We start from the raw sequence: 9,783 nt of genomic DNA, 5'->3' as shown, positions 1-9,783 counted from the left end.
GATGCGCTAGGTTAAATTCCATAGTTGCTTTTATTTGTTTGTAGTAAAAACAAAGCAAAAAAAAAAAAAAAGAAAATAAACAAACACGAGCAGTTTTTACATTGTTGATGCTTCCTGATACATTGTTATTATTCAAAACTACTCTACAGGATCTTCTTTTTCCTTTCTGTTCAGACTGTTGATCCTCAATAAAGCATATTGAAAATGAGAAAAAAAAGGAAGGGGATAAAATTGAGGCATGCTTTCATTCCAGAGCTGTGAGTGTTGGGAGGGAGGAGAGGGGAGTGATCCAGGAGAAGGAAGGGAGGGGGGGACACAGGAGGAGTGAGTACATCCAGGGATTGTGTTCATACTGCTGAAGGCAGGCAGGCGGCTGGGACGTACAGCTCTACTGCTGGGACTGTCACACTGAAGGAGTCTTTAAACTTTTTAACTCTGGATGAATTTTCTCCCATTTTTTTTCTGGTTTTGGTGAAGGATTTGAGGCATTTTTGGATATGCAGCCTGTGCAGGTTCTAGCCTGCGTTACAGTAAGTGAACATTTGTGGAATGGAATTTTGAAGCGTCTGCATGTTGTACCCTGTGTTTTGTGTGTCTTATTACTGTACACAGCCAACTACTTACCAGCTGTCCCGGGGACAATCCCAGGGACTGCACATCCACCCTTTGACATTTTGCAGGTCCTTTCCCTAAGTTGGACTGTAAAATCTGTTTTTAAAGGGTATAGATTTATTTTTATTAATTGACATAGTGCTTTATATAGTACACAAACCATTGCTGCTTCTTCCTGCTTGGGAAAGAGCTTACAATCTAAACCTTCCTCCATCCGTATGTAATGGCCAGAAAGAGCTTACAATCTAAACCTTCCTCCATCAGTATGTCCTGGTCGGGAAAGAGTTTACAATCTAAACCTTCCTTCATCGTATGTCCTGGCCGGGAAAGAGTTTACAATCTAAACCTTCCTTCATCAGTATGTCCTGGTCGGGAAAGAGTTTACAATCTAAACCTTCCTCCATCCGTATGTCCTGGTCGGGAAAGAGCTTACAATCTAAACCTTCCTCCATCGTATGTCCTGGCCGGGAAAGAGCTTACTATCTAAACCTTCCTCCATCCGTATGTCCTGGTCGGGAAAGAGCTTACAATCTAAACCTTCCTCCATCAGTATGTCCTGGCCGGGAAAGAGTTTACTATCTAAACCTTCCTCCATCCGTATGTCCTGGTCGGGAAAGAGCTTACAATCTAAACCTTCCTCCATCAGTATGTCCTGGCCGGGAAAGAGTTTACTATCTAAACCTTCCTCCATCCGTATGTCCTAGCCGGGAAAGAGCTTACAATCTAAACCTTCCTCCATCCGTATGTCCTAGCCGGGAAAGAGCTTACAATCTAAACCTTCCTCCATCTGTATGTCCTAGCCGGGAAAGAGCTTACAATCTAAACCTTCCTCCATCTGCATGTCCTAGCCGGGAAAGAGTTTACTATCTAAACCTTCCTCCATCCTTACGTCCTGGCCGGGAAAGAGCTTACAATCTAAACCTTCCTCCATCCAATGTCCTGGTCGGGAAAGAGTTTACTATCTAAACCTTCCTCCATCCGTATGTCCTGGCCAGGAAAGAGCTTACAATCCAAACCTTGCTACTACATCCATATGTCCTGGCTGGGAAAGAGTTTACTATCTAAACCTTCCTCCATCCTTATGTCTTGGCTGGGAAAGAGCTTACTATCTAAACCTTCCTCCATCCTTATGTTCTGGCCAGGAAAGAGCTTACAATCCAAACCTTCCTCCATCCTTATGTCCTGGCCAGGAAAGAGCTTACAATCCAAACCTTCCTCCATCCGTATGTCCTGGCCAGGAAAGCGCTTACAATGTAAACCTTGCTACATCCGTATGGAGGGACTTATACAATCATACATTTTGGAGTTGTTGGAAGATGGAGTGGTTGTATGCAAACATGAAAAGAACATTTAGTTTCCTTGCATGTCGTGCCTTATTATGTTATACTTTTAGGGTGAGAGCTGATTTACCCAATGGGACATTTTGGGGTTACAGAAAGGGTGGGCAGAATTCCGAAAACATGGAGGCATAGAGTTTCCATGCAGGTTTTTTTTAGTTGAAAGTTGATTACCCAATGGTTTATTTTGGGGTTGTGGGGAGATGGGGTGGATGTATGGAAATATGGAAAGAGAATATTATTTTCTTGTAGGTTATGTCTCTTTTTAATATATTTTTGGGTTAAAATTGATTAACCCAATGGTACATTTTTGGGGTTGAGGAGAGAGTGGTGGATCTACACCAGTAAATTATTTCCTTGTAGGTTGGGTCCCTTTTTTTTAAATATATTTTTTGTGCAAAAGCTGATTGGCCAATTTGTACATTTGGGGGCTGATGGGGTGGATGTATGGAAATATGAAAAGAGCATATCATTTTCTTGTAGGTTATGTCCCTTTTTTAATATATTTTTGGGTTAAAGTTGATTAACCCAACAGTACATTTTTGGGGCTGAGGAGAGAGTGGTGGACCTACACCAGTAAATTATTTCCTTGTAGGTTGTAGGTTTCCATGGGGTGGATGTATGGAAACAAGGAAAGAAAGCATCATTTTCTTGCAGGTTATGTCTTTAATATTTTTGGGTAAAGATTGATAACTCCAGTGGTACATTGCGGGGTTGGGGGCAGATCAGATGGATGTATGAAAACATGGAAAGAACATAACATATCCTTGTAGATTGTGTTCCTTTTATATATTTTTTGGATGAAAGCTGATTAAACCAATGGTACATTTTGGTGTTACAGAAAGGGGGGACAGAAGTATGGAAACATGGGAAAAGTATATTTTTTTCCATGCAGGTTTTTTCATTGAAAGTTGATTAACCCAATGGTACATGGGCTTGTAGGGAGATGGGGTGGATGTATGAAAATATGTCAAGAGCATATCATTTCCATGCAGGTTGTGTTTCTCTTTTATGTTTTTTTGGGGGGATAAATGCTAATTAACCCAATTGTACATTTTGGGGTTGGGGGGCACAAAAGAGTATATCATTTCCCTACAGGCTGTATCCCTTTTTTATATATTTTTGGGGGGTGAAAGCTGATAACCCAGTGGTACATTTTGGGATCTTGAAAGTGTGAGTATAGATGTATGGAAACCTGAGAAAAGTATGATCTTTAAATGTAATGTCCCAGGTGATGACTGAACATAGGACACCAGGAAGGCAAGACCGCAGCCTGCTAAGACATCATATTATGAATGCTGATCTGTTGACGTTTTGGAAAAGTTATTTTAATATTTTAGAGATGTATACATTACCCTCTAAAAGAGAGAGAGACTATGGAGAGTGACAAGTTTAAGGTGCCCAATTGCAGGCAGAAATGACCACACTAACAAGCCTCTCTATATAATGTATGGTAATAAAAGCCTACAAGACAAGGCAGCTCAAGGTCCCTGCATGTATCTAGGAGTTTTAACAAACCATCTTGTGTGCCTGGGGAACCCCCAAACCTAGACACATGTTTCCAATTTCACAATTTAATGCAATATGGAGAAAATGAAGTAGAAGCACAGGAGCCGTAGGATTGTCCTTTAGGTGTAGAGCAGGGGTCTCCAAACTTTTTAAACAAAGGGCCTGTTTACTGTCCTTTAGACTTTAGATTGGGCTGGACTGTGACCACTAGAAGCGGGAGTCGACCACATTTCAGTCTTGGTAGTCAGTGGGAATAAATAAATTATATAGAACCTGTGGTCAGTAGGAGGAATAGTGCCCAGTCATTGGTGTTAGTGGGAGGAATAGCCCCCTATGTTGGGTTGGTATTAGTGTGAGGAATAGTGTTCCACTGTTGGTGTCAGTGGGAGGAATAGTGTCCCACTGTTGGTGTCAGTGGGAGGAATAGTGTCCCACTGTTGGTGTCAGTGGAAGGATTAGTGTCCCACTGTTGGTGTCAGTGGAAGGATTAGTGTCCCACTGTTGGTGACAGTGGAAGGAATAGTGTCCCACTGTTGGTGACAGTGGAAGGAATAGCCCCCATTGTTGGGTTGGTATTAGTGTCAGGAATAGTGTCCCACTGTTGGTGCCAGTGGGAGGAATAGTGTCCCACTGTTGGTGTCAGTGGGAGGAATAGTGTCCCACTGTTGGTGTCAGTGGGAGGAATAGTGTCCCACTGTTGGTGTCAGTGGGAGGAATAGTGTCCCACTGTTGGTGTCAGTGGAAGGAATAGTTTCCCACTGTTGGTGTCAGTGGAAGGAATAGTGTCCCACTGTTGGTGTCAGTGGAAGGAATAGTGTCCCACTGTTGGTGTCAGTGGAAGGAATAGTGTCCCACTGTTGGTGTCAGTGGAAGGATTACTGTCCCACTGTTGGTGTCAGTGGAAGGAATGGTGCCCCATCATTGGTGTAAGTGGCAGAAATAATGCCCCATTATTGTGTCAGTGGAAGGAATAATGTTCCTCGTTGGTGTCAGTGAGAGGAATGGTGTCCCATTGTTGGTGTCAATAGAAAGAATGGTGTCTCATCATTGGTGTCAGTGGGAGGAATAGTGTCCCATTATTGGTGTCGGTGGGAGGAATAGTGCCCCATTATTGGTGTCGTTGGGAGGAATAGTGCCCCATTGTTGGTGTCGGTGGGAGGAATAGTGCCCCGTCGTTGGTGTCGGTGGGAGGAATAGTGCCCCGTCGTTGGTGTCAGGGGAAGGAATGTGTCCCATCATTGATGTCAGGGGAAGGAATGTGTCCCATGGTGCCTTGTATCAGTGGGAGGAATAGTGCCCCATCATTGGTGTCAGGGGAAGGAATGTGCCCCATCGTTGGTGTCGGGGGAAGGAATGTGTCCCATGGTGCCTTGTATCAGTGGGAGGAATAGTGCCCCATCATTGGTGTCAGGGGAAGGAATGTGCCCCATCGTTGGTGTCGGGGGAAGGAATGTGTCCCATGGTGCCTTGTATCAGTGGGAGGAATAGTGCCCCAAGCACCAGATAATGGCAAGCAAAGGGCCACAGTTTGAAGACAACTGATTTAGAGGATTAGAATGGTAGTTTTTTCAAGGATTGAAGGTAGGCTGTCTCGCCACGCCAGGAGATCTCCACCGACACCTCCCTGGCTTGTAACTGAAGAAAATCAAGACTGAGATGCCCCCACCAAAAGTTTACACATTCAGATGCTGCTTTATTCCAAAAATCAAATAAAAGGAATGGCCACCAAGCTAATGTGCTTCTGCGGCTAAACAACTCCCCCTCCATTAAGGGTTAAAAGATACTCCAATTGTGTACTGGTCGGGGAACTGCCATTGTTGTGGATCTGAGGTGATTTTTGGCTGGATTATTTTTGGTACACAGAGTCTGTCAGCAGCTGGAATAAGCAGACAATTTAATGAAGGCACTTTGATGGCCAATAGAGCCACTTGAGGACAGTAAGGGGAGGGCCATAGTGCTGACTTGACGCTAGAGTCAAGAATTGTAAGCATGGGCTCCCGGGTTCAAGAACTTACAGAAAAAGGTAAATACCTTGTGGTGCTATTATGGACTTTATTTGTTAAAGTATAACTCCCCTCCCCCCCCCCACTTTAATGGGCAGCACAGTGGCTAAATGGTTAGCATTTCCGCCTGGCAGTACTAGGGTCATTGGTTTGAATCCCAGCCACGGCACCACCTGCCTGGAGTTTGCATGTTCTCCCTGTGCCTGCGTGGGTTTCCTCCGGGTACTCGGTTTCCTCTCACACACCAAAGACATGCTGGTAGGTTAATTGGATCCTGTCTAAATTGTCCCTAGTATGTGTATGTATGAATGTGAGTTAGGGACCTTAGATTGTACGCCCCTTGAGGGTTAGGGACTGATGTGAATGTACAATATATATGTAAAGCGCTGCGGAAATTGACGGTGCTATATAAGTACCTGAAATAATAAAATAATAACTGAAGGCAAAATGTTTTCTGTTAGTTTTGGATGGAGTGGAGAGGGATTAGAACACCTATCAGGCTTGTATTGCTGCCTGTACCCCTGTTAGGGAGATTCACCCTTTCTATTTGCCCTGTTTACCTTTATCGCCGAATGTGAAAGTAAAAGTTAGATCTGGTGACCCTGGTGACAACTAGGGAATCCCTCACTTTGGAAGGGTTTTGGCTCTGGGACAGGAAGTGAAGGGAGATCTCGACAATCGGACACGGATGGCAAACAATAATTGACATGGGTTACAGACCTCCCTTATGCAGGCCATAGATGGGGAGAAAACCGGCCGATTTTTCTTTAAAAAAACGAAAAATAGGTCGTTCAAGCGACCGACGTTACCAGGAACGGTAAAAAAAAAAAAATCGGCCGATTTTCATCCCGTCTACAGCCGGCAAAAAGTGTCCCTGCAGAGTTCCGCTATTTCTTTGACAGTGCTTTGACATTTATAGCAGCTGCAACAATGTATCTATTTGTATCCATTTAGGATACAGATGTTTTTATTTGGAAACAAATAGATACATTGTTGCAGCCGCTATAAATGTCAAAGCACTGTCAAAGAAATAGCGGAGCTCTCTGCAGGGACACTTTTTGCCAGACTGGAATTCCTCTTCTTCTTCATCCTCTTCTTCTTCATCCTCTTCTTCTTCATCCTCTTCTTCTTCATCCTCTTCTTCTTCATCCTCTTCTTCTTCATCCTCTTCTTCTTCATCCTCTTCTTCTTCATCCTCTTCTTCATCCTCTTCTTCATCCTCTTCTTCCTCTTCCTCTTCTTTATCCACTTCTTCATCCTCTTCTTCCTCTTCCTCCTCTTCTTCTTCTTCTTCATCCTCTTCTTCCTCTTCTTCTTCATCCTCTTCTTCTTTTTCTTCTTTTTGTCTTCCTCTTGCAGGTCACTGCTCATGCGTAGATTTTTTTTATCGGTAAAAAGATTGGCTGATTTGCCCATAATTGCCGCGAAAATCGGCCGATCGGCAAAATCGTCCGATTTTTTTTCCAACTTTACCGATAAAAAAAATCTGCCAAAATGCCGAAAAACGGCCGAACAATTAGCACACTAACGATCCGAAAATCGGCCGATTTTATTGTCGCCCGAAAAATCGGCCGATTTTTGACCCATCTATGGCCTGCATTACTCTATCCAAAATGGAAAAACAAGTTTTGTCTTTAGTTCTGCTTTAAATACATGTGATGGTGTGACAGATTTTTACAGTGATCTTGTGAAGAGTGACAGTTTCCCCATGTAAGGGAAAACTTCAAGATGCTATCAACATGTTCTTGCCTCCATCTCCCCAAGCAAACAGATTGCACTGAACAATTGGACATTCCCTGTAGACATTTCAATGCACCGTCCAAATCTAATGAGGAACAAATTAAATTTTCTGACTACACCAAGCAAACAGCTCATCTAATGATTGTGCTTTGATCGGATATTTGCGCACACTCAGTTAATTCCTAGCCAGATGAGAAACAAATTAAAATTTCCAACTGTGCTAATGAACAGCTCATCCAATGATTGTGCTTTCATTGGAAGTTTGCGCACGAAAAGTGGAGTCCTAGTCTGATCAGGAACAAATTACAATTTCCAACTACACCAATCAACAGCTCACTAATGGTTAGACGTTGATCGTGTCTTTGCATAGACAAAGTGGAGTCTTAGTCTGATGAGGAAGAAACATTTAAATTTCCAACTATGCCAATCAACAGCTCACTAATGACTGGACGTTGATCGTGTCTTTGCGCACACAAAGTGGAGTCTTAGTCTAATGAGGAACAAATTACAATTTCCAGCTACACCAGTGGTGGGCAACCTTTTTTTTCAACTGAGCCAAATCTCGCCAAAACCATGATTGAAATTTATTTTGAGAGCCACATTTTTAAAACTGAAAATACATCTCCCATATAGTAATTCATCCCCCATAGTAATTCATCCCCCATATAGTAATTCATCCCCCGTAGTGTAATTCATCCCCCATAGTGTAATTCATCCCCCATAGTGTAATTCATCCCCCATAGTAATTCATCCCCCATAGTAATTCATCCCCCATAGTAATTCATCCCCCATATAGTAATTCATCCCCCATATAGTAATTCATCCCCCATAGTAATTCATCCCCCATATAGTAATTCATCCCCCATAGCAATTCATCCCCCGTATAGTATTTCATCCCTCGTATAGTATTTCATCCCCCGTATAGTATTTCATCCCCCATATAGTATTTCATCCCCCATATAGTATTTCATCCCCCATATAGTATTTCATCCCTCATATAGTATTTCATCCCTCATATAGTATTTCATCCCCCATATAGTAATTCATCCCTCATATAGTATTTCATCCCTCATATAGTATTTCATCCCCCCATATAGTATTTCATCCCTCATATAGTATTTCATCCCCCCATATAGTATTTCATCCCTCATATAGTATTTCATCCCCCCATATAGTATTTCATCCCTCATATAGTAATTCATCCCTCATATAGTATTTCATCCCCCCATATAGTATTTCATCCCTCATATAGTATTTCATCCCTCATATAGTATTTCATCCCCCCATATAGTATTTCATCCCTCATAAAGTAATTCATCCCTCATATAGTAATTCATCCCCCATATAGTATTTCATCCCCCCATATAGTATTTCATCCCTCATATAGTAATTCATCCCTCATATAGTAATTCATCCCTCATATAGTATTTCATCCCTCATATAGTATTTCATCCCCCCATATAGTATTTCATCCCTCATATAGTATTTCATCCCCCACAGTACTATTCCCCCCCCCCCCCTTCTAGTAAGCCAAGTCCCCCGTGTCAATTCACTTACCTTTTGCGTTCCTCTCGCTGTCTTCCCGCGCCGTTCGGGTCTTCAGGGCGGACTGTGAGAGGAGCCTAGCTCCCCTCCCCTCACGTTCGGCACGCTGCCCCGCCTACACACATCCTGACAGCCACATGCGCAGGCCGGATTAAAAGGTCCGCGCGGACTTTTGGGGCTGCCAACCGAGAGGAGGCAGGGGAGCGGCCGACCGAGAGGAGGGAGGGGAGCAGGCGCCCGGCACACAGAAGAGCCGCATTAGACTGGGTAAAGAGCCGCATGTGGCTCGCGAGCCGCGGCTTGCCGACCACTGAGCTACACCAATCAACAGCTCACTAATGGTTAGACGTTGATCTTGTCTTTGTATACACAAAGTGGAGTCTTAGTCTGATGAGAAACAAATTAAAATTTCCAACTATGCCAATCAACAGCTCACTAATGATTGCCGTTGATCATGTCTTTGCGCACACAAAGTGGAGTCTTAGTCTGATGAGGAACAAATTACAATTTCCAACTACCCCAATCAACAGCTCACTAATAGTTGGACGTTGATCGTGTCTTTGCGTACACAAAGTGGAGTCTTAGCCTGATGAGGAACAAATTAAAATTTCCAACTATGCCAATTTAACAGCTCACCAAATGATTGCGCTCTGATCAGATCTTTGCACACTCAAAGTGGAGTCCTAGCCTGATTAGGAACAAATTAAAACTGACACACCAATCCACAGCTCACTAATGGTTGTGATTACATAGTCGAGTCCTAGTCTGATGAGGGACAAATTAAAATTTTCAACTACACCTATCAACAGCTCACCAATGGTTGGGCTCTGATTGCATCTTTGCGTACACAAAGCGAAGTCCTAGTCTGATGAGGAACAAATTAAAATTTCCAACTATGCCAATCAACAGCTCACTAATGATTGGACGTTGATTGTGTCTTTGCGCACACAAAGTGGAGTCTTAGTCTGATGAGGAACAAATTACAATTTCCAACTACACCAATCAACAGCTCACTAATGGTTGGACGTTGATCGTGT

The 9,783-nt window shown here is 43.1% G+C and overlaps 1 protein-coding gene across 1 annotated transcript in view; it reads left to right on the top strand.

The window, feature by feature from the left end:
* Positions 1-366: 366 nt before the first annotated feature.
* The window catches only part of FRMD6 (FERM domain containing 6), a 140,396-nt gene continuing 130,979 nt past the window's right edge, over positions 367-9,783 (top strand). The window contains exon 1 of the mRNA XM_089665813.1: positions 367-530. The gene's annotated coding sequence lies outside the window, so the exon portion shown is untranslated. The remainder of the gene's footprint in view (positions 531-9,783) is intronic.

The sequence above is a fragment of the Staurois parvus genome, unplaced genomic scaffold, assembly GCF_062004578.1.
Source record: "Staurois parvus isolate SC_StPar_1 unplaced genomic scaffold, SC_StPar_1.0 ptg002360l, whole genome shotgun sequence".
In the NCBI taxonomy this organism is placed as follows: Eukaryota; Metazoa; Chordata; class Amphibia; order Anura; family Ranidae; genus Staurois; species Staurois parvus.
This window is presented reverse-complemented; position numbering and strand designations above follow the sequence as displayed.